Below are 26000 nucleotides of genomic sequence, written 5' to 3'. Positions count from 1 at the left end.
CAAAAATATGTGTCTGGGATTCTCCAGCGTTATTCTTACCTATCCCAAAAGGACTTCATGGTTGCCGAAAGTTGCGTTTTGCCTGCAATGAGCCATTCACAGGCAGCTCTGAAGCTGTCTTTTTCCTTCTTTTTAACAACGATTGCAAGGATTTTTATCGTTTTCCCCATTTAGTTTAAAAAAAAAAAAAAGGAGCGAGAGCGGGAAAGATCAAGCACTCTAAATTTTAGCATAAATGTCAAGGTGAAAAGAATGTCAAACCCTAAGAAACACCCTGGGAAAGGCTGCGAAGGTACCGCTTCTCTTCAATGACAACCTATGCTCCCAGCCCACATTGCAAATCATAAACAATTGATGCTGTCTGAAATACGGGGCCGCTTAAACACGTCTCCCGGAGAGTGAAGCACTGGCAACATTTAATTTGGCCCTCTAAACCCAAACAGTCTTTCTAAAGTTTCCATTTAAGTGCAAGTCCTGTGTTGCCCCTGCCAAGGACAGACACACAGTAAAAGGCATTTTTAATTGATTCCTCGTTCCTTTTTTATTATTATTTCAGAGGCTCCAAGAAGAGCAGAGTCAGGTGATGTGGGAGAGAGAAGACAGAGAGGCAGCTGGGAAGAGGCAACCGGAGGTCCGCGTCCCCACTGTGTCTTCAAAGAGCCAGCTGAAAAGGGATGAATTCTATGAACATCTTTGAGATTTCTCCTAATCTAAATGTTTGAAATCTCACAGTAGAAATGTCTGGGTGCTCAGCTGATTTGTGGGGTTTCCTCCAGGTCTTGGAAGCCGTGTCATTATGATGGTAATTTGAACCACATGTATGTACATGGGGAGATGGGCAGTAACCCAGACCCTGAACGAGAGGTTTGTCTTAACCAAATGTGTCTTGCTTGTACTCAAACTTGAACACACAGAACAAAATCTGATTTAATTCTTTTATTTTTTAATTAAAATATACACACATCACCCATAATGCTATATGTAGTAAAATAGAGGAAGAAGGAAGGAAATTAATATTACCATCATAAAATCAATGAGGAAGGAAGTAAATAAATATCACATCAGTGAAATTTCAAGTCATTGAACAAAATAAAAATTAAAATAAACCTTTCCTCCCCAACCGAGCTTCCATTCCCCAGAAGCCACTTCTAATAATTTCAGCATCTTTAGTTCTTCTGGAAGTTACCACAATAACTTTAAAAGATGTACTCATACTCTTTTTTTTTTTTAAGATTTTATTTATTTATCAGAGAGAGAGGGGGGGAGAGAGCGAGCACAGGTAGACAGAATGGCAGGCAGAGGCAGAGGCAGAGGGAGAAGCAGGCTCCCTGCTGAGCAAGGAGCCCAATGCGGGACTCGATCCCAGGACGCCAGGATCATGACCTGAGCCGAAGTCAGCTGCTTAACCAACTGAGCCACCCAGGCGTCCCTGTACTCATACTCTTGATCCCACATTTACCCATTTTACACAGTATCTACTGACTTCCCTTTCTATAAAATGGTGAGTTGAGCTTACTTTCCTTACTTCTGCCTTCTCTTTCTTCCTACCTCCCACTGCCTATTCCAGAGGATATATTTGTAATTTTAATAATATATCTAAATCTTGAAAGTTTAGCTTTAGGTGATATCTATTGAACTCCATTGCTAGGAAAATCAGGAAATGATAGTACAGTCACTTTTTCCTATTTCTCTTTGTCCCAGCCTCTGACTTGTGTTATTTTGTACACATTGTCAATAATTTCAATAATGGCACTCCGACTTGCAATTGTAATTGGTATTCATGACTTACCTATGATTATAATTGTCAAATTCTCATGTGCACATAAAAATCACTTAAGAAATTTATTAAAAGATATGAAGCTAATTTGCCGGCAGCCATATTGGAGTCACAGGTATCAGACCACCAGTCTGGTAGCCATAAATATGATACTGGACAAAAATGCATGAGGCAATTCTTTACAGGTACTGAACAACTGAACACATCAGTTCAGCATCCCTGAGAGGAAACAAAACAAAACGGACGACATGAGCCCCATAATTTTCCTAGTTTCCTTCCAAAGACCATTGCCATCCATGACACAATTTAGCAATCCCATTGAGTTTATTTATTTATTTGACAGACAGAGATCACAAGTAGGCAGAAAAGCAGGCAGAGAGAGGAAGGGAAGCAGGCTCCCTGCTGAGCAGAGAGCCCAACGCAGGGCTCCATCCCAGGACTCTAGGATCATGACCTGAGCCGAAGGCAGAGGCTTTAATCCACTGAGCCACATAGGCATCCCGCAATCCAGGCACCCTGCAATCCCATTGAGTTTAGAAAACATATCTCAAATTTCAGAATAGCTCATGACACAAATCTATAGGGCAGGACATGGTGCCACAGAGGAGGAAGAAGAAGGAAAAGAAGGAACCCCAGCATTGATATTGGAAACCCATGTGAGTCTGAGGCTAGGATTGTGCTATGCACGTGTGGGGCAAGATAGTAAATGACACAGGGCTGCCCACAGCACAAAGCAAAGACATGGCAAGTCAAGCAGGGCTCTTCAAGAGAAAGGCAGTTCTGGCCCTGCCACAGTGGGCAGACCTCATGAACACCTCTTTCATACCATGAGCATGCAACTGAGTCACCACACAGGCCTCGCCTTTGGAGTAAAGACTGCATGTTAGAGTAAGAGCTCTTCTAGATCACCCTAACAGAGTCCTACCAAACTCTGATATTATCTGCAGGGAGAAAGTGTTTGATATTAAATTCTGTCCAACTGGCATGGGTAGAACTTTAGGCTCCACTGTCCTGAACAAACAAAACATAAAACCAAGCCTACAAAAGTCAATGTGATCAACCTATACTTGAACTTCCTGCTAGAACAAGAACCAATTCTCTTCAGGGATAGATAACAGAATCCAGAGTCACTATAACAAATAATTTCCAATGTCCATTTTTCAATGAAAAGCCATCAGACATATAAATAAATAGGAGCATTTGAATTCAGTTAATGTAACTAAACTTGAGATGGCCCATATGTTGATTTTTATTTTCTCGTTTTGTAGTATCTTTTTTTAAATTTCTTTTCAGCGTAACAGTATTCATTGTTTTGGCACCACACCCAGTGCTCCATGCAATCCGTGCCCTCTCTAATACCCACCACCTGGTTCCCCCAACCTCCCACCCCCCGCCCCTTCAAAAGCCTCAGATTGTTTTTCAGAGTCCATAGTCTCTCATGGTTCACCTCCCCTTCCAATTTCCCCCAACTCCCTTCTCCTCTCCATCTCCCCTTGTCCTCCATGCTATTTGTTATGCTCTACAAATAAGTGAAACCATATGATAATACACTCTCTCTTCTTGACTTATTTCACTCAGCATAATCTCTTCCAGTCCTGTCCATGTTGCTACAAAAGTTGGGTATTCATCCTTTCTGATGGAGGTATAATACTCCATGGTGTATATGGACCACATCTTCCTTATCCATTTGTCCGTTGAAGGGCATCTTGGTTCTTTCCACAGTTTGGCGACCATGGACATTGCTGCTATAAACATTGGGGTACAGATGGCCCTTCTTTTAACTACATCTGTATCTTTGGGGTAAATACTTAGTAGTGCAATTGCAGGGTCATAGGGAAGCTCTATTTTTAATTTCTTGAGGAATCTCCACACTGTTTTCCAAAGTGGTTTCCAAATCTCCACACTGTTTTCCAAACTTGTATCCTCACCAACAGTATAAGAGGGTTCCCCTTTCTCCACATCCTCTCCAACACATGTTGTTTCCTGTCTTGCTAATTTTGGCCATTCTAACTGGTGTAAGGTGGTATCTCAATGTGGTTTTAATTTGAATCTCCCTGATGGCTAGTGATGATGAACATTTTTTCATGTGTCTGATAGCCATTTGTATGTCTTCATTGGAGAAGTGTCTGTTCATATCTTCTGCCCATTTTTTGATATGATTATCTGTTTTGTGTGTGTTGAGTTTCAGGAGTTCTTTATAGATCCTGGATATCAACCTTTTGTCTGTACTGTCATTTGCAAATATCTTCTCCCATTCCGTGGGTAGCCTCTTTGTTTTATTGACTGTTTCCTTTGCTGTGCAGAAGCTTTTGATCTTGATGAAGTCCCAAAAGTTCATCTTCACTTTTGTTCCCTTTGGCCTTTGGAGACATATCTTGAAAGAAGTTGCTGTGGCTAATATCGAAGAGGTTACTGCCTATGTTCTCCTCTAGGATTCTGATGGATTCCTGTCTCACGTTGAGGTTTTTTTTATCCATTTTGAGTTTATCTTTGTGTACGGTGTAAGAGAATGGTCGAGTTTCATTCTTCTGCATATAGCTGTCCAGTTTTCCCAGCACCATTTATTGAAGAGACTGTCTTTTTTCCACTGTATATTTTTTCCTGTTTTGCCGAAGATTATTTGCCCATAGAGTTGAGGGTCCATATCTGGGCCCTCTACTCTGTTCCACTGGTCTATGTGTCTGTTTTTATGCCAGTACCATGCTGTCTTGGTGATCACAGCTTTGTAGTAAAGTGATGCCCCCAGTTTTATTTTAGTCATTTAACATTTCCTTAGCGATTCGGGGTCTCTTCTGATTCCATACAAATTTTTGGATTATTTGCTCCAGCTCTTTGAAAAATACCAGTGGAATTTTGATCGGAATGGCATTAAAAGTATAGATTGCTCTAGGCAGGATAGACATCTTAACAATGTTTATTCTTCCGATCCAAGAGCATGGAATGGTTTTCCATCTTTTTGTGTCTTCTTCAATTTCTTTTATGAGTGTTCTGTAGTTCCTCGAGTATAGTTCCTTTACCTCTTTGGTTAGGTTTATTCCCAGGTATCTTATGGTTCTTGGTGCTATAGTAAATGGAATTGATTCTCTAATTTCCCTTTCTGTATTTTCATTGTTAGTGTATAAGAAAGCCACTGATTTCTGTACATTGACCATATGTTGATTTTAAGAAGCATAATCTTTAAAGTGGCTGGTATAAATATGTTCAAAGTATCAATTTTCTTTTTAAATGGTCAAATAATTGAAGAAAAATACTATTCTCATGATGGAAAAGATAGCTATCAGCAGACAAATGGAAACTATAAAAAGGAGCCAAATGGAAATTTTAGACTTTAAACGTAAATACTAAAAGTAAAAACTCACTATCTAGGCCTAACAGCAGATTGGTGATAGGAGAGGAAAGAGTCAGTGAACATGTAGCCAAATCCATGGAAATCATCCAATCTGAACAACTGAAAGAGAAAGTATATTGAAGAAAAGTAAAGAGACTCCTAGAGACCTGTGGCACAATGTTAGATGTTCTTGGTGCCCTTAAGAGAAGAGTTGAGAATGAGGCAAAAAAACAATTTTTGAAGATATAATGATTGGAAATACTAGAAATTTTCTGGGAAAAACCTCAAGAGGTTAAGTTCATTTAAGTTCATTGAGTTCAGTAAATCTTAAACAGGATAACTACAGAGAAAACTAAAATGAGACAAATCATAGTTATTCTATTAAAAACTAAAGACAGAGAAGAAATATTGATAACAATCACAGAGCAAAGGTAGCTTATATACAGGAGAACAAGGATAAGACCAATAGCTGATTTCATACAGGAAACAAAGGAACCCAAAAGACGATGAGATAAAATGGCTTAAAGAAATGGGATGAATACTATTAAACTCTACCACCTCCACTGAAAATATCCTTCAAAACCTAAAGTGGAATAACACTATTTTCAGATAAACAAAACCTAAATGAGTTCATTATCAGCAATCTGTCCTACAATAAATGTTAAGAGGTATTTTTTAGGCCAAAGGAAAGAAATGGAAGGTTGAATCTACAGGAAAGAAACAAGAAGACAAAAATGGTAAATAAATGGGCAAATAATTAAGAATTATACTTTTTTACTTCTTACAGTCTACTTAAAAGTAAAATGAACATTTAAGTCCAAAAATAATTGTAAGGTAAGACTATAATGAATATACAAATAAAAAGACATGACAGGAATTTCACAAACTGTGGGGGTTGAATAGAATTATACTATTTTTCCATTTTTAAACTATAAAGTATGAAGTTTGTTTCAGGGAGCAGTGTCAGGTGTCTCATGGAATGATAGAAATGTAAAATGAGAAATGCAAAGTGTCAGATGTTAAGGATGAAATGTGACATGTGAGAAAGTATAGTAGTAGATTCTAAATAGATAAGTTTTGCAGGTATGTTACTAGTAACACACACACACACACACACACACACACAAAAGTATAGCTAAGAAGCCAAAAAGAAAGTATATAGAACAGTTAAAAAAAAAAAAAAAAGAAAGTTGATTTACACAAAAGAAGACAGAAAAGGAGCAAAAAATGAACAACAATGACAACAAAAAGAAAACAAAGGAAGATGATAGACAACCCAACCTACATTAATCACTACATTAAAATTAAATGAACTAAAAACTCCTAACTAAAAGGCAGAGATTGTAATACTGGATTTAAAAAGAGTGAACTACCAAGAGATGCTATAAATATAAGGAGAATAGAAGACTGGAGAAGGGTAAGTGCTAGGAGGAAGCCTGAAGAACTCAGATGTTTGAACATCCAGGTCAGTTTCAAGGCGAAGGGTGCTATGTGTGTGGGCTAAAGGAAGCTATTACACAATGAAAAAGAAAAGATTCTCCATTCTTCATCTGGAAGACAGGGAAATCTTCAATATGTTGTGACTAGTAACAAAATATCAAAAATTCATGAATGAAACTGACAGAAATACAGGGTGAAATAGACAAAACCCATCTATAATCAGAGATCCTAGGTCCTTAAATTGCTGCCACTTAAAGAAAACCAAGCCATGGGATTATCTTTTACTACTTTTTAGGGGTCTATGTTCTCTAATACCACCATTATTGTAGCTCATTTTCCTCAACAAATGTCTGCAGCCAGGACAGTGGCATGTGGGAGGGACGGAGTTCATTCAGGGATGTGGCCAAACACTTCTTTGTGATGCCCATTTCTGGGAAGAAAGGGTATTACCTATATCTGTCCTGTCACTTGAAGGAGCTATTGTTGATGAGATTGGAATCTAAATCTGATGACTAACAAAGCAGGTTTTGAAGTGTTACTGTTCTCTAAGCCTTGTTTTTTTGTTTTTGTTTATTTGGTTTTGTTTTTTCCAGAAATGCCTTACAAAGAGTGGCTGAGATGTTTATATGGTAAGTGAAGTGCTTAGATGGCTTCATAAAATAGAACAATGGCATATCTCAAAGCAGCTCCAAAGGGCAGTCTTTGTCAGACATGCTCTCCCTCTGCAACCATGTTCAGCAGCTGGTCATGGTGCCCTTCCGCAAGGTTCTACTCTTTGAAATGTGAATGGTCACAGTAATTAGGAGGGGGCCTCTACTTTTCCTGACTCGCACATAAATTCTCAGCTTTCATTGTTTCTCAGGTCCTTTTTAAATGATAAACTGGCCCCAAGAACATATGCAACTTTATTTACTATTGTGTCTTATGCTGTGAACAGGCATAACATGGGTGACCCAAACATTTCAGCTGCCTATCTTTGTCATCCTCATCTCCAAATTTCTCAGTATGATGTAACATTTCAACAGTGAAAAAACTGACAAAACATTTTCCTCTCACCCAATTCTTTCTACACTGTGGTCACCTTCACATAACATTCATATACACAAACATACACTATAAATATGTATTTAAGTTCCCATCAAAATGTCTGGTATATATTTATACACAAAACCATATAAAGAACATTAAAATTGTTTCTTCAACTTTCTTTTTCCAACCAACATTTATAATTTATACCCTTTGGGTTAGTTTACATTTATTTTACTGTACTAATTTTATCATACTTTGTCCTAAAATCCCCTTGGCTGCCTGCATTTAAAGGTGTGAAGAAAATATAATAAAGACTGGCTTTCTAAGGAACTTAAAAGGCAAAACACTTTTTAAATCACGCTATGAGGAGACACACAGAGAAAGGCTCTGATTACATCTACTTTCAGCTGAAAATTTCTAAGCATTATATTAATGACCTTGAAGATTGTCCAGCAGAAATATCTTGTGGGTATGAATTTCTTCAAAGGTTGAAATACAGGTCAGAACTCTCCAGGGGCCCCTGTGATATCAAATAAAAAGCTTAATCAATTTGTAGAAGCAGAAGGGTGGACATGCTTTAGAGCACCAGAAATTGATACTCTGAAATCTACAATTATTGGAACTGAAAGTAACTAACTTGCAGTCTGATAAGATTTCTTTCTACCAGTGTCCCCCCTGCTTGAGCAGACATGAAAGGAAAAACAAATTTCAGTGGATTTGAAACCAACAAGACTTTGTAAATGTGTCAGAATTTCCATGCTACAAACACATCATCTCATCTGGCCGGAGGTTGAATTCCTTACCCTGATAAGCATGGACAAAGAAATCCCTTGGGTTATTGTCTGCTCTTGACCCCTGCGATGTGGCTTTAAAGCTTAGGCCTAAAAGAACTCATCTGGTATTGGGTCCACAGCCTTGATGTCTACACACCTAAGGCTGAACGGCAGTCACAGACCCATGCAACTGTCTTTATGAAATGCTAAGTCTATTGTTTACTGTTGGAATTGGCCAGATATTTTCAGACAAAGAAAAAAAGTTTCCCAGACTAAAGAAACACCTACATTTGTCTGTGTATTCCTCCTTTCTGTTAAGGTAGGAGAGCGTATCAAGGGCAGGCTCCTACCTGGATTGATATGTCCTCTGCCTATCAGGGGAGTAACAGGGCACTTGTTGAATTCTACTCTGTGGAATTCGATGACTAAGCTCAAAAGAATGGGGCATCTGTGCCTAATGAGCAGGAGAAAGGAACGTAGACCAATGGGCTCCTGATGCTCTTGAGAGTTTAGAGAATCACTTGAGAAGTATCCCCTGTCTTATGATGACAGTCTAAGCTCTGTACCTCCCAGCAGAGCCCCAAATGGAAAGCGTAGATTTGAACTGATTTCAAAGGCCTTAACTGAAAGCATGGTTTTCCTCTGCTTTCTTTTGTTGTCTCCAAAGCCCTGTAAGCATGTCTGTCCTGATGGCCTGTCTTGCTGATTGAGTCCAGATTGAAAGTGTCCATCAAGGGAGCCTGAAGGAGGCTGGGGTGGGGGGGAACCTCTCTGGGGACCAGGGTTCCAGGGGTGGTTTTAGGGAGATAGGGCCTTTCCCCTGGAGGTGTCACATTCACCAAACTACAGCTGTTCTGAGAAGACAAAAGCAGTCTCCCCGTAACCCCATGTGGTCCAGGCCGAGATCAGCAAGCCCATCCTTCAAGCTCAATCCCGCCATCCTCCAAGTTAGAAAATGCTGTGGTCACAATCATGCCGCCCTAAACTATAGCCTCCTTTTAATATCACCCTGGATAAATGACCAAACCAGAGGCGGTGTGGGCAGAAAGCATTCAATCAGAAAACGAAGTACAAAGTAAGATTGTTTTTGCATAATACTAGGTCCAAGATCACTTTCTAATCAACTGTCAGTTGCCAAAATTGAAAACATTTAAGATCCACCTAACTAATTTGGTGACTTTAATCATCATTTGCACCCACTACTGTTTATACATTATATATAATGTATAGCCACCAGATTTTATGTTTTTAGTGTTTTCTTTTAGTTTTAATATATTTCAAATTGTCCTAATTATTCTTATGCCCCAAGCTGGAATACCAAAAGTACAATTTAAAAAAATATATATGAATAGTTAGATTTTGAAGAAAAACAATTCAAGTGACTCTTCTGCAAGTTGCCAGTAATAAAAAGAGTCTGAACAATAATAATGAGAATGGAATTTTTATTAATTTTTTCCTGAACAACAATTTAAGAAACTACTTTTTTCAACTTACCTCTCAAGAGAGAATTATCTTGGCTTTAGAGATTAAAGCTATAAGAAAAATCTGACTCAGCCAAGACATATACACACTACCAAGATCCGTAGTTGTTGACTCTGCTTCATATCATACCAAGATGCAAAGAAACACATTATAGAAAGAAGACTCCCATTGTGGGGATGCGGTATTTTTGAGAAAAAGACATCAATCTGTAAAGAGTATCATTTGCTTCAGTGAAGCAAAGCTCCTGTTGGCTCATCCACAATTCCTCTGTAGAGGTAGAAATAACCATTATATTGAGATCCTTTTGTTTCCTGTACCTCACCCAAACAGTGTTCCTTTTCAACTCCAACAATGGTGGATTGGCCAGTAGGATGCTTTATTACAAGAAACCGATGCTTTCAGGCCATGGTTACTTTTTCCTGCTGCAGATTCAGTGAGAATTCAGTGGGATTTGCTTTTGCCTGCTTCTCTCCCCAGCCCCCTAGGGATAGCAGACAGATTTTATTTTTGGACACTGTTCTCCAACTCTCTGGTGAAGAAATTCCCATAGAGTAAACTACAAATGAATTACTAGATAAATTTTTAAAACCAAAGATATATAATCTATAAAACTATTTTTAATTGTTAAGTCTATGAGCTTTAAAAATTGGGTTTCCAAACACTGCATCCAGGTTTCTGCACTTTCCTCTTTGTGGACCAGAGATGAAGATCCCATGAGCCACCCCCTGTTCTCAGACACTGTTCTGGAGGTCTGGGATCCCTATGGTCAAGATGACAGACAAAGATTTCTGTATTTCCGGACCACACTGAAGACAGCCTTCATCTAGGCTCTGATCTGGATGGTCAAGGTCATTGGCGGGAATAATCAGAGATAATTTGATGGGTAAATGGTGAGGCTGCATTCTCTTTTTAGACAAATGTGTAAGAAAAGCTTCATTCACCCTTCACCGGCTTTCTAAGAGCTGCACATTGGTGAACAGAGTTTGGGATTTTCAGACCCTCAGCTCCAGAACCTTCCCTGAGAGATGGAAAAGCCAGGGGAATGGGTGGGTGGTGAGGAGGGAAAGGCTCTGCATGTCAGAATGACTCCCACAAAGGACACTACAGTGACCCACAAGTACCACAGACCCCAGGCCGGGGCAAGGTTTCACATTCAAGAGTGGCATGGACTCAGGGGGTCAAGCAGTGGGGAGGGCATAGGATTGACCAGCATAATATGGAGCTTCTCCTGCTTTCCATGGACTGTTCTAATGCAGCCCATGGCCAAAGAAGACAACAAAATCATTTCCAGACTGTCCATTAATACCATGGATGAGATGTAACAGTGCTTAATATTTAGATTAAGAAAAATGTTAATGTGCCCAAACTAAAATTTTCAGCTATTTCATACCACACATCCATTTTGGACCATCAAAGAGAAGCGGTTTCCATTTGCTGTAGCCTGTCAAAAGCTTTAGATAATTAAAATGCAAAATGACTATCTAGATTCTTTTTACAGACCAGCTTTTAAAGGATTTTTGCTGAGTGATTGAACCAACCTCATACATGGATTGTTCAGATATTCAAAGGAATATAAAAATGGGAAGAAATCTGTTCATGGCAGAAAATAGGAAAGATAGGATGCAAACCCAAGAGACTTGGAGGAATTCTGTGAGACACAGTTCAGGACCTAGGGACAGAGGAGAAAGCGCCCTCCTCCAGCCCGACCCTCCACCAAGCCCTGGGCTAGCTCAGGGTTTCAGGCCCTGGACACTTGAGATACTGATGACCTCCGAGCCTCCAGAACCCACAGAGTCCCTTGAGGTGATGACAGGGAGGGAGCTCAGAATCTGTGACTGTTCTAATTGCAGTGTTGGGAGCCAAGTTCTTTATGAGAAAACTCCATGCTGAGCCAGGCCACACCCCAATTCTCCAACACCAGCCTACCTAAGAAATAGGAAAAAAAGATGTCCATTCTGACAAAGGTGAACACCAGTAAATCTGAGAAATTCCCATGACTGTTTATGTGGGCCTACATTATTTTACTAGGGCCCAGTACTTCCCAGGATGCCCCTGAGAACAATATATAGTGAGCGATCTCCTGGGTATTTGAAAAGATTAAGAATTTCAAAAGAAATAGACCCTCTGGAAAGTCCTAAGAAAAATTCCCCTAGGAAACTGAGCTCCTCAGGAAATAGCAGGAAAGTGTAAGAACATCATTTTGCTCTTGCTGTGTAACAAATCACCACAAATTTAGGGCCTTAAAATGGTGCCCATTTATTACCTCTCACTTTCTGTGGGTCGGGAGTCTGAGCAGGGCCTCACGGGGTCCTCTACCCAGGGTCTCAGAAGGCTGCAAACACCATGCTGGCCAGGAAGCGTTCTCATCCGGAGGCTCAGCTGTGGCCGAATCTGGTTCCAACCTCTCTCAAGTTGTTGACAGAGATCATTCCCCTGTGGCTGAGTTAGGGTTTCAGTTTCTTCTCCATTGTTACTCCAGTGCTCCCTGCGGCCCCCTGCCTTGCAGCTCCTTTCCTTGCCTGTTCATCACACGGCAGCCTGCTGCTCCAGGGACCCCAGTGAACCTGCCTTTTATGCATATGAACATGAGCAATATGTATATACACTCACTCACATGCGTGTACGCACACATACACACGACTTCTTCTTGTCTTTACCATGTGACATAACCCCATCGTGGCCAGTTATACATATACATAACCTCATCACCTTTGACATATCCTATAGTTAAAAGCCAGCCACAGCTCCTGCCCACACCCAAGGTGAGGCGTGGCTATAGGGTGTGAACATACAGGCCCCTTAGGATCTGCTCGACACAGAGAGTGTCTATTTCTCTCTCAGCACTGAAAAGAACGTGCACCTATGAAAAGGGAATGAAGAAAAGGCAGCTCTGTGTGTGTGTGTGTGTGTGTGTGTGTATGGTGTTCTTTTAATAAAGAAACTAGCAAAGAACACCCAGAAAACACTCCACAGTTTATTCACTGCTTATGTTTTCCCAGGATCCAAAGGTACAAAGTAGGAATACGGTGAACAGAAAGATGGCGCCCAGGGGAAGTCTCAGGACGTGCAGCATGTGTGTACTAGGAATTCCAGAAGAAGCGTGCAGAGAAAAACTACGAGTAAAGGATTTTCTTTTTGTCAAAGAAGTTTTTCTTTTTCTTCCCCTTAACTACATTTTTATAGGTAAGGAACTCCCCAGCATCAAAATAGTAATCACAATAACAACGCACGATCTACATAGACATATTAATTGTGAAAATTTTAAATATCCCTGTCATCCAGGTGGGGGAGGGGCAGGAAAGCTACACTGCTACTATTTCTAATACTAAATCAATCTTGTCCTCAAATACACTAAGCGAACACATTTAGAACACAACAGAACATCGTCTGCCAAATTTTGAGGGAAATTATATTGGTACCTAAACCATTCTGTGCGTGATTGACCCATTATAAGCCCCCATGTGCCTGTTCTAAAAGAGCATCACTGAAAGATGAACTTCAGCAAGCCAAAAAATAAAAATCATTATTTCAGGAAAAGGGAATTACTGTAAAAAAAATGGTAGGAATGAAAAAAACAACATTCAAGGGTTGATATCCAAATTCATTCTTACCTAACAATGAAACCGAATGAAAATGTCAAAAATCTCTTAGAAGTGGAAAAGCAAACAAGAGAAATAATTATCTGCATGAAAAACTCCCACTATTTTTAAAAATATGTATTTATTTATGTGAGGGAGAGAATGTGTGTGTGTGAGCGGGGGAGGGATAAAGAGAGAGAAGCTTGAGCAGGCTGTCCTCTGAGTGTGGGGCCCTGCGCGGGGCTTGATCCCAGGACTCAGAGATCATGACCTGAGCCGAAACCAAGAGCCAGATGCTTTACTGACTGCACCACCCAGGAGCCCCCAAAAAGTCCAATTATTTTAACCAAAATGAAGATGGAGGTAGACAAAAGGAGAAAATGAAACTATGGTGGAGTTTATTATCCCATGGATTGGACAGACCTCTCAACAGGTGCTGTTAGTAACCAAAGAATAAAGTCACTAGGAATCTGTTAAGAAATTTCCTGTAAGAAAGACCCTGAATACTAAATAAGTAATCTTTTTTCCCAATTAATCTACACATTTAAGGTAATTCCCATAAAATTCCCAACAGGGATATTTTGAAGGTAACATAACAATCTTCAAGTTCACTTGAAAAAAAAAAATCTATTAAAGTACAAAGAAGAGGGCACCTGGGTGGCTCAGTGGGTTGAGCCGCTGCCTTCGGCTCAGGTCATGATCTCAGGGTCCTGGGATCGAGTCCCACATTGGGCTCTCTGCTTGGCAGGGAGCCTGCTTTCTCCTCTCTCTCTCTGCCTGCCTCTCTGCCTACTTGTGATCTCTCTCTATCAAATAAATAAATAAAATCTTAAAAAAATAATAATAAAGTCCAAAGAAGAATGAGGGGGGCTTGCAAACATCAGTAAACATTAACTGACAATGTTTTTCTCGCACAGAGATAGACAGAGCCATCGAGCAGAATAGAACATCTTGAAGCAGACCAAAGAATTCGGTAGTGACGTTTCACATCAAGATTAAATAAGTGGTACTAGAGGAAATGAGTATTCATTTAGGAGAAAAAAAAAATAAATTAGATTCAGGCCTCAGATAAATTCCAAAGGGATTTGAATCATCATAAAATCAAAAATAGAAGAAAGTACATTATAAAAATATCTGTACCATATGAGGATGGGGGGAACCTATCTGAGGATGACACAGAAAGCAAACCTAGACAGGAAAATATTGGTACATTAAACTGTATAAAAATTTTATACTGCTGGTGGTCAGAAAATGCACAGAAAAGTTAAAACACTAATAATGAATGGAGAAACTCTGGATGCTACAGCATAGAAGCAGAGCTTTTACAGATTGATACAAAAAATATTAAAAGCCTCAGTCGAGCCATGGACACATGGTCATTTACCAAGAGGCAACAAAATCCTGAACAAATGCATGATACTCAAAAATGCAGATTTTCACACGATAAAACACCCGCCACCACCGTCACCTACAAATATTCACAGCAGTTAGAGGATGGGTGGATGCGTGGATGGACAGACAGACAGATTCCTGTGAGAAGGAGCACAGGAACGTTACCCTGCACTAGCACCAGGGGTTGGGGGACGGCGGGGGCGGGGGGGCGGGTAAGCCAATACAACCTTTCTGGAAAACATTTTGGCAAGAAAAGTGTAAAATGATTTCACTTCTGGTAGTTCACTGCATGCAAATAATCACGGGCATACACACATAGATTTAGCCAACGCTATGTTCCTCAGAGGGATATTTATAAGAACAAAATTTACCGGTTAAGAAAAACCCTCAACAATCGGCAATACAGGGCTAGAATAAAGACACCGAGAGACCCACACGCGAGACGAAGGTCATAAGGCAGTCACAGCATGTATCTTTTTGTAAAATCTAAAAGTGTATTTGAGTAGGAGAACATAATACAAGTTTATCGTGTTCCGGTGGGCACCAAACGTTTTCTCCTGGTGAGGCTGTCCATGTTTAAGTCTCACCAGCGTGTTGAAGAAAACAGCTGGAGGTAAAAAGAACACCGGGTTGTTTCCCTACAGAGCCGAGAAGGCTGTTCAGGAGCTGTGGTCTTTGACGAATATTACGGCCTCTCGCCATCAACATTCTGAACATGTGGGTGAGTTTGCAACAAGCAGGAAAGGTCCAGGGTGCGCTCAGGAACTCCAGAGTGACCTGCCCCTCTCATTCAGGCGAGGGCCACCTGCACGTTCATCCAACCTCACTCAGCATATGGCTAAACTATTACAAAGACGTTGTGACCAAGAAAAAGTACACTTTGTGAAATGCCGCACGGATGGGTCATGCTTGGCTAGTAACACCAACTGGCAGAATGAGTGCAATTTTTAAAATATGAAATACAAATTTTTGTCAAAGGAGAAGTAAAACATTATAGCTTGAGGTTCATTAAACCCGGCTCACATTCTGGGATTCCAAAAATAAAGCACTGGCTATTCAAAATTGCAGTTTGACGAAATTACTCCAGACCGAGCCCTAGAGATGCGAGAAGAGGTGGATGCAGGGCTGTTCCGGCTGCTCGGGCTCAGCGGGCGCGAAGGAATGTTCCTTCCTCCTCCTCACCCCAGGGAGACAGATGGCAAGAGCAGAGGTGGGGCTGACCGCATCCCCTCGTCCTCCTGGGGGCCCCCCTGCCCACGGCTCGAGACTGTGCCCTGTTCTCTCCCCGAGGAATGAGTAATTTGCATGCCCTTGAATGCTAGCTTGCGTGACCTTCTGGTTTAGGGGAGCCGTCTCTTGGGGACTCGCGCGTCAGGCAGCCCCTGCCAGGGGTGTCAGTCAATGTGTATTCCAATGGCAGGTGCGCCTCCAGGATGTGGCCCTTGCCAGCTGGGGGTCTGCAGGTGGTGACTGTCCCTTCCATACCTCACCAGTCTCAGCATTAAGTGGCCATTGGAGCATCCCTGCGTCACGGAGCTGCTTGACTTTGTCACTCAGCCCACATGCTTGGACCGGAGATGGGAACCATGAGTCTTCCAAGAGGCTCTAGACGAGGCAGGAGGAAGTTGTTAATCCTCCAAGAAGGCGGTGCTGGGGCTCCCTGAGTCCTTCCTCTCCTCTGATCCCAGACTCTCGGTTGAGAGGAGCCTTCCTCGGCTCTGTCAGTTGTCCCCGTCAACTGCTACGGTGTCTGTCGTCTGTGTCTCCTTCCCCCTCTCCTTTCCCTCCTCCGACGCACACTTTGAGGGCTCCCCAGCCCAGACTGAGCACAGGCTACCATCCTGGCTCTTGACCTTCCTTCACCCCCAGAGCCCTGGGGTGAGGGGGGCTTTTGCCCCAGCCTCCCCACAAGCCACCACCTCTAGCTCCCCCCGGAGTCTCCTGGACCTTACCCTCTGGGAGGTCTCGAAGCAGTGCCTTCTAGATGTGTCCCTTTTAACTCTGGATTAACAAAAGGAAAATGAAGACCATTTTCAGATTCATTTAAAAAAAAAAAAAGACATATTCTGCTTTAAGAATAGAGTTTAGCCAGAGATATTGATCAAATTCATGGGCCGAATGAACATTGTATTTATCCTACTTACAGAATATTCGTTATTTTTTATTGATCAATAGAATTCAGGCTTCTACGAGATAGAAAATTACATCACCAATAAAATCAGAATAGCAGCCTTTAAAATTAGCCTTGTGAATAAATAGAAACATGTTGCCAAATAATGAAGATAATTTTTATTATTCTGCTCTCCTTCGGGGGGGCTCTGCTGTCAGTGAATGACATCAGCCTCCCTTTGGGTGCGCCAGCCCTCAATCCTTACTTCCCACTCTTTGTTTGAAGTCAGACAACTGGCTATTTTTATACCAAGTTTCTTTCCTTTTCTTTTTGGTGGGAGGGTGATGGCTTCAATTAAATAAAAAAATAAATAAAATGAAATGAAATTAGCTGCTGGGGTACAAGGCAAGCTTTGCAACATAGTGTTCTAGTCGCAATAAAAGATTTCTCCACTGAGAACAAGTTCTTATTCACCTAGAACTGATCTTATAATTCAAACACTCTCTGGCTGTGAAATCATGCCAAAAAGTCCTTATGAGCGATATCATCTTAAATGCAGGCAGTGAAAACTGTGAAGATATTGCTAATAACGGCGCCGCATTAATTAATTGCTATAAAATTTGCAAAATAAAAAGAACATTGGGAACAAAGCGATATAATATTTACCAGTGCTGAAAATTAGAAATAAATATTCAACATGCCCTTTTTGAGTCATACAAGCAAGCAGTTTTGAATAATAAGGCAGGACAAAGTCTTTTACACAGGAAAAGCTAATGATTTCTGCATTTTGCTGCTGGTGAGGAATTGAAGGATGGCTGATTTGAATCTTCCTTCAATCTCCCATCAATAAAACACAGACAAGGCAGAGGCGAAAGCTGATCTGGGGGAGTCATGCTTTTATAATTGCTTTTTACCCTCAGGCATTTGAAATCCAGAGGGTCACGAGTCCTTGGGAGAAAGCGAGTGTAGCCCAGAGCCCAGTCAAAACCCTGAGAAACAAATTAATTTGTTTGTGGGGCTCAGGTCTAATTTGTGGGAAGAGAACACTGCGTGGCACTTTATAATGTTATAACCTAATTAAAGATGTATCTATCTAAAATATTTATGCAAACTTTACCAAACCCAAAGATTTTAATCTCATTTGAGAGGTTAGCTGACTTGTGGGACCAAAAACAATTCTTAAAACAAGCTTTTGGACCAGGAATCCAGAAGGCAGATTACGAAAGAAAAAAAAAAAAATAGGTATCGCAAATTTCAACTCGTTTTGGTACCTATTAGCCCCTTTAATTAGGAAGACCTAATCTCATGCCACATTTCCTGACTCTGCTTGGATACTGGGTGAGTCCAGATTTCTTTATTCAAATGCACTACAACCTCTTTCTTTTCTTTCTTCTTTTTTTCTTTTTTAATTCTACTTTACTCTATGATGGGAAATGCAAGTGAAAATTTGCATTTCTTAGGATTTTGCAGTCTGCCAGTCTAAGCCTACCTGGGACTGGTTCAGCCCGGAGCCCCACCATGGAGGCCTTTAATAAGCATATAGCAGGGTAAGCTGGAAGGAAGCCACGCGGCCCGAAGAAAGGAGGGAACCAAACCGAGTGTGACCGGAGCGCTGTGATTTGGGGTCTCTTTTCCACGCCACGTATTACTATCATCCGCAAATGGACATTTCACTGGGACTCCAGATGACGCCGTTCAGACAAACCCTTTCTAGTTTCTTGTTATTTTTCATCAAAGAAATAAAGAGACTGGGGCGCCTGGGTGGCTCAGTGGGTTAAGCCTCTGCCTTCGGCTCAGGTCATGATCTCAGGGTCCTGGGATCAAGCCCCAATCAGCTCTTTGCTGGGCAGGGAGCCTGCTTCCCCCCTCCCTGCCTGGTTCTCTGCCTACTTGTGATCTGTCTGCCAAATAAATAAATAAATAAATACATCTTTAAAAAGAAAGAAAGAAAGAGATTAAAATCTAAGTACACATGGTGACACCAAAAATACGCTTTCAAAGGCCTCTTCTTTGCTGGACCCGTCATCACAGAAGCCCTGCGTCCCTAATCTGGGCACAACTTACTATTGTTGGGAGGATGCGATCCGCTGTCACGTTTGTGGACGTGATCCCTGGCAGCCCAGGGCCCACACCCTTCCTCCTGGGTCAGTTCATTTTGGCAGATGCCTGTCTTCCCCAAGAGGGCTCACGGACCCCCGCTGGGCCTGCCCCCTTTACTGGCCCCGGGGCCCAACCCGGACTTGAAGTGCACAGGCTGGCTGACTCAGGGAAGCCCTGGCGTGCTCTGAGACTGGAGTGGAGGTACCTGTGACCCCAGGAGGTGCGTCCCCAACCAGGACAGACCCCCAGACTGGGGACAGTTCCGCAAAATTAGTGGCTTCCTGGGCCAGGACCTCAGCCCTTGTCCTGGGCAGAACTTCTTACGGTTTTTTATTTGGTAAAACTATCCATAACACAGCATGCGCCGGGTTAAACCCTCTCAGCACACGATTCCTGGCATTCGTCACATTCCCAATGTCATGCAAATATCACTGCTCTTTCCAGAACTTCTCCATTGCCCCAAACAGAAATTGTAACCATTGAGGAATGACTCCCAACACACCCCCCCCCCCAGCCCAGCCCTCTGCAGCCTCCAATCTACTTTCCATCTCTGTGACTTTGGGGCACACCTTTTTGATGCCTCCAGTTTCTTCTTCCAGAACCTGCTTGGCAAGGAGAGGGAGGGAGGGGGTTGAGACTGCGCCCATCATGAAAGGGTGGGTGGAGGAGGGAGAGGAGGTGAGCAATGCCCAGCGTCCCGGAACTCCGTCCGCCACAAGGAAGGGGCTGCCCACGGCTACCATGGGACGCACAGAAGAACCGAGCTTTCGACCTGAAAAGCCAAGGTGGGGACCACCTGGCTAAGGGGGGGAAGGGAATGAAGGAAGAGGCAATTCTTGGATAGTTCCACTTTGCTAGGACCGTGGAAATAGAAACTTCCAGTGACGCACCAGGCAAGTGTCCAGCCAAAGCCATGCAGGAGCAATCAGCTGGCAGGTGACAGGCAAAGCCCGGGCAAGGTAAGAGCTGCCCCCATCAAGGAGTTCCCCGATGCAGGCTTCCAGCTCCTGGCCAAAGACGGCATTTTCTGGATATCCGGCGACACTTCCACAGGCTGAGTCTTTCCATTGGTGTCCTGGAGATTGAGTTTAACTCTGCTTAGGAGACTAGAGGCCCTGAAAGCAAATGAGGAAAGTTTCCAAATAAAGATGGAATAAATGAATTAATTTCCATGAAGTTCCCACATTTAGAATCTAGACAGGCAAGTACCCAAGGCCACCTGGGTCCGTGTCCAGCGCCACACCTGCGTGACCTCTCTTAGCTTTAGAAGTACCTGACCCCTTCCTGCCTGGGAAGTGCCACCCATGTAATTAGGTAACACTTTCCAGGCCAAGTCGACATTTCTGTCGGGCTCTGTATCGTGAAACTGGATGTGTGAGAAAATGGCTATAATGTGTCTTGCTTGAGAACTACATCTGACCCATTCTAAGGTTCCCCAGTGCTCCATAAAACGTTCGCCTCCTAAGGAAGAACTTAATGAAAGGCAGCTGTAAATCACCATATTTAACATTTACATTTGTTTACTCTGCACCTGACTTAAAACTGTTGGTTGACCTTGTTTGACCTGCGCCAAAGCCTGGCTGGGCTGACATAGCGACGCCCAGGATGCCAACCGATTGCCCCCCACTCCCACCTTGGAAGACCCCCACCCCAGGCCGATTCCGGAGGCAGGTGTGGACTCTCCTAGGGAACTTCTCCCCACACGTTATATTTTCTCTTTTCCCCTGGAGGAAAAATGGAATGAAGTCCAAGGAGCCAAATGTAAATTTCTGCTTTATTTTTCTAATAGTAACCCAAAGTGAGAAACCAAAGTAAGGCAAGTAAGGGGGCACCTGGGTGGTTCAGTTGGTGAAGCATCTGCCATCGGCTCAGGTCGTGATCCCAGGGTCCTGGGATCGAGTCTCATGTCAGGATCCCTGCTCACTAGGAGTCTGCTTCTCCCTCTCCCTCTGCCCTTCAACCTGGGCTCATGCTCTTTTTCTCTCTCTCAAATAAATAAATAAAGTCTTGAAAAAGGAAAGGAAAAGAAAAAAGAAAAGAGAAGAAGGATTCTAAGCCTGTCCCTATATATTCTGAAGTGGGGGAACATACCCCTTGAGTTAGAATTCTCCCAGATGGTTTTCCTGAGACAGTCCTTTCTATGTGACAACAGAGCAAGCTGGTTCTAGAAGGAGAGGAGTGAACACTGGTGGTGGCGGTGCTGATGGCAACTTGCTTTCTTCGTCAGTGGGCCCATTCAGGGAGGCCCTGTGGGGGCCCCCGAGGCTGGGGCATTGGGACCAGCTCTTGAGCAGCAACCCGACAGGACCGATCAGACCTGTGTGTCGATCAATATCAAAACCATCCCCTCCTGCCGTGAAGGAAGCGCTCCTTGAGAGACTTCTGGATTTCACAGTTCTGAGTCTGAAACAAGCTGACGTCTGTGAGCGGTTTCAGGCACAGCCTTTATGTGAATCTGAAAGATTACATCTTGAACACCAAAGGGAAAAGCAGCAGGCCGGGCAGCCCGGAGGCACAGGTGGCAGATGGGCCTGGGGGGGAACGAGGCTGCCTAAACCGTACCCTGGACGGCACAAAGATGTGCCCATTTCTCATCACTGTAACATGCCTTTCCCCCAAACCACCATCCGCACTAACAGCAGCTGTGAGTATGGGCCAATGTCTGGAGCATCCCTAACCCAGGTGGATGGAGACGTTCACCCCTTTCCAAGTGACCCTCTGGTGGAAAGTGCAGGAATAAAGAAAGCTTTCCCTGGGGAGGGGAGCCCTGGGATGCCACAGAACTTGTCTGCCTGTCCGTCTCTGCTGGGGCCTGGGCCCAGGGCTGCCAGGCGGTCTTCTTCCGATCACACTCGGAACCGGACAGACCCTCTGGGAGGAGCTTCCCCACCCCCACCCGCCTCTGAAATCAGGGTATCCACTTGGAGCAATGTCAGAGGGCACTTCTCTGAGCAGTGAAGTGCCACCATTTCTCTTGCCGGAAAGTATTAGACCCGGCCTCCGTAGTAAGAGCGAGCCCACCAGTAAATGCGCACTTGGCTTCCATCAACACCCGCCTCGCCGCCTGGATTTTCACACTTCTCGACTATTAAAGATGAGCCCTGGGGCAGGAGTTAGAACATGATAGGGATCCTCAGCGACGTGATATCGGCAGCTGAGGAAGGTCTCTGCGTTCCTCAGCGTGGCGAGGGAAGAGGAGATTCTGTTCTCAGAAGTACGTGTTCCGGATCCTGGAATACATTCCTCCAGACTGTGCTCACACTCAGCTCTGACTCACCCTCAGACGCAGTATGGGAGCGGAGAAGAAAACAACCAAAGTTAATGGAGAGGCCAGAACGAGGAGCCAGAAGTAAATGGAGAGACATGTGCAGAAGCAAGGGAAGCGGGGCGCCCCAGGAAAAGAGCTGTTTTCAAGAAAAGCTTTTTAAGTAAAAGTAATGTTAGGTTTACTACTGTTTCCCAATGACAAGCACAACATCGGAATCAGGGGGTTTTGCTGCTGTGTCCACTTGGGAGAATATTTTCAATAGTGCTGCGTCTAAGGTTCTATTTTAAAAATTTGAATGTGTAATCCAAAAAAACACTGTGCTGTTCATTAAAGAAGAGATCACAGGGCACCTGGGTGGCTCAGTGGGTTAAAGCCTCTGCCTTCGGCTCAGGTCATGATCTCAGGGTCTTGGTGCTCGAGCCCCGCATCAGGCTCTCTGCTCAGCAGGGAGACTCCTTCCCCCTCTGTCTCTGCCTGCCTCTCTGCCTGCTTGTGATCTCTCTCAGTCAAATAAATAAATAAAATCTTCTAAAAAGAAGAAGAAGAAATCACAGCCAGCTGCTGATTGGTACCCCTATCAGGTCCGGCAAAACTTTACATAAGACCTCGAGAAAACAAAACCAACCAACAAAACCGAACAAAAACAAAAAAGTTATTGATGCATTGATAAGATCCACAGACTATATAAAGTCCACTTAAAGCCATCTTGTACTACCCTAAAAACGTAAATCTCTTGGAAAGGAACTCATCAGTGCTGGTTTGAAGACTGGCATGGGATGTAGGGCACAGAGATTAATACTCTAAAAATAATCAAAACTAAACAGAAATTCCTAGAGGAGAGATGCCTATTTCCTGACTATTCAGACACGATGAGATTTTGGAAAAATAGGACCTTTCACAAAGTGATTATTATACCAGGGCCGTAACATTTTACGAACACGAATTCATAAAGTGACCCTGGAGATCAACAATAAAACAGAATTTTATAATGGGCTTAAATAGCCAGAAAGTTTCAGCATCTGTGTTGTGTAGCCAACTAGCTTTCCCTTGGCTCTGTCCCCCTGGACAGTCTCAGTTCGGAGCCTCTGAAGGACGAAATGCCACCCCAGCTTCTTCAAACCACGTCGAGCTCCGGATCCAGGGGATCATGGGCCTGCCCTTTTGTAGCAGCGCGGCTTGCACGCAGGCCCTCCCAGCCACCCTCCCGGTCGGTAAAAGGGAAACAAGTGACGCGGATCAGGAACTGTGCAGGACTTGAAAGACTCCGCCAAGCCCTAGTGCAAGCTTCCCAAAGCCTCGCCGGCCGCCTTCCCGAGGTGGGCTGCTGGCTCGCCGTCTCCTCCCGCTGCCCTCGGCTTCGGAGTGTGTCTGGAAACAGCTTTGCAGATGGCCGCATAGGTTTTACAGGAAATATTACTTAAACACTGAAAAGGATCGCGTTTCTCCTGTTAGGAATTACAAATCTGGATTTCATTTTCTCTCCTGCATTCTTCCCCCAGCAAACCCTGGGAAAAAATGTAACCGTTCTCTACGACACGCACAAAGCCCTGGGGAATGTTTTCACGACTCCCCGGCCCCGCTCCTTTGCCTCCCCCTCCTGTATGTTTTCGCACACGCCGGTAACATGCCTCTACATACAGAACAAACGCACGCACAGATGTGCACTCATGCTGCTTCGTGTACGGACACAACGGCCCGGGAGGAAGAAACTCCTGAAAATGGAAAGCTGTGTCTCTTCTCTTTCATTCCTTATTTTAAAATTTTTCTATGGTGAAGGAAAAGAAATCCAGCCCTCAGCTCACTTGGGTAACTAGCCATGAGCCGCTTCTCTCCTTCACGGGCTTCTCTTACAGCATTTTCTGTAGCTTCACAGCGATGGGGTGGGGGTGGGGGGGTCCTATTGTCGCGAAGTGATTAGCATCAATAAACAAGTGAATAGGAGGAGGGATGCAGGTCTGACAGAAGCTGGCCACGCGCCTCTTGATCTGCCAGCCAGGTGATGGTGAAACAAACCATCGCAGGGCAAGTCTGTCTCAAGCCGACTTGGGTATCTGCCCACCTCCCAATTCTAGAAACATCTCCGCAGAAGGGAGTGTGTGGACATAGATCCAGCTCTGGCTAAGCCAGGAACGGCAAGGGAACGTCAGAAGCCAAGGCTGTGTGCCCCCCCACCCCGGGTGCACAGGGGCCGCTGGAGTCCACTCCACGCACTGCCCATGCCCCCCACCTCCCATCCTGCCCCTACCGACCCCCCCGCCACCTGCTGCAGGTGGCCTCAGAGGGACCCCGCCATCACCTGCACACAGAAACCTGCAGCGACGGCTTGCATCTTAATATCTCTCCCGTGAAGCCCAACCAAGACAGTCACCCAGCCCCACAGCAACACGGTCCCCTTCATCATAAGATCCAGGGGCATCCTAAATCGGCTCTAATCTACGCAGTGGTATTTCTCGATGCCCAGCTGTGACTACGGGTGCAGGAAGGCAGGGTCAATGTTGGGCTTTTATGAGACTCACAGCCGTTCCCTGCAGCTTCCAGAACGCGGCTCCAGGGGTGCCGGGCACCTCGCCGTGCCCGAGTCTGTGGGGTGTCTGTACCCTCTAGTTGGAGGGTTTTACCTCTAGGTTGAAACACAGTAAGCAAGGCCCCACACAGCCTCCCAGTGATGTCCGGGCTTCCTGACCTCCAGCCCCTTGTCCCGAGGGACCCGAGGGTGCTCCCCCTGCCCCAGCCGAGCCCCGTCCTGCCTCCGGCCCTGCCGCTGCCGGCCCCACCGCCTCTCACCTCGGCGGCACAGACGCCTCTCCGGACATCTGGAACCGCCTTCCTGCGTCTCCACCTCATTAATTCCCCATCTCATTACATACTTCCTCAGAAAATGTCTCTTTTCTCCTCTGTCTCTGTGCACCCTGGCCTAAAATACCTGTTTGCCTTAGCAGGTATACAGGATCCCAGATCCCAGGGGCGCTGGAGGGCCCAGAACACAGGAGCTTGTCTTCCTGGGCGGTCGGAGGCCAGGGCACCCCCACCTTGCTGCACTTGTCCTTCTTTCTGCTCGGGGTGGCCCCAGTTCCCTCTGACCAGGAGGTGCTCCTCTTGCAGAGAGAGGCAGGTGGGGTCAGGGAGGGAGCGCAGCCGGGCAGGGACAGGCAGCGGGGCCGGCCCCGCAGCTTCATGGAAGGTGAGCAGCAGCCCTGCGGGGCATCGCTTCTGCGGCGGGGGAGCCCCTCCCAGCCCCGACTCCCTGCCCTGTTAGAGAGACAGATGGCAATCCCAGTGACATCCTTAGAGAGAGCTCCCCGAGGGTCAAGGCCACTCCTGCGCCAGCCTGGCTCACCGTCTAGATGCCGCGGCGATAATCACAAGGAGGAGGAGATAAGTTTGACCCGGATGCCCGGGAGGCAGGGAGAAGGGAGAAGCAGGCCCTGAACGGAGGTCTGGGGAGGCTGAGTCAGGGCGCCCGTGCTGTTGGGACCCCTGCCCCGCAGGCCAGGCGCTTGGATTGACCGTCCCACCTTGGGAGTGGCCATGTCTCTATCTGTTCCAAGCTAACGTGTGTAAGCCACCCCTCCCAGAATACGCAGCGTAGACACGGACATTGGGAGCACCAGGACCCTTGCCTGGGTGAGGAAGGGGACAGAGCAGCACGGTGACTGCAAGCAAGGAGGCACCCCGCCTCACACCAGCACCCACGATGTTGGCATCAATACCCTAACTCCATCC

This window comes from Mustela nivalis (genome assembly GCF_964662115.1).
Source record: "Mustela nivalis genome assembly, chromosome: 2".
NCBI lineage: Eukaryota > Metazoa > Chordata > Mammalia > Carnivora > Mustelidae > Mustela > Mustela nivalis.
Note: the sequence above shows the minus strand (reverse complement) of the source record.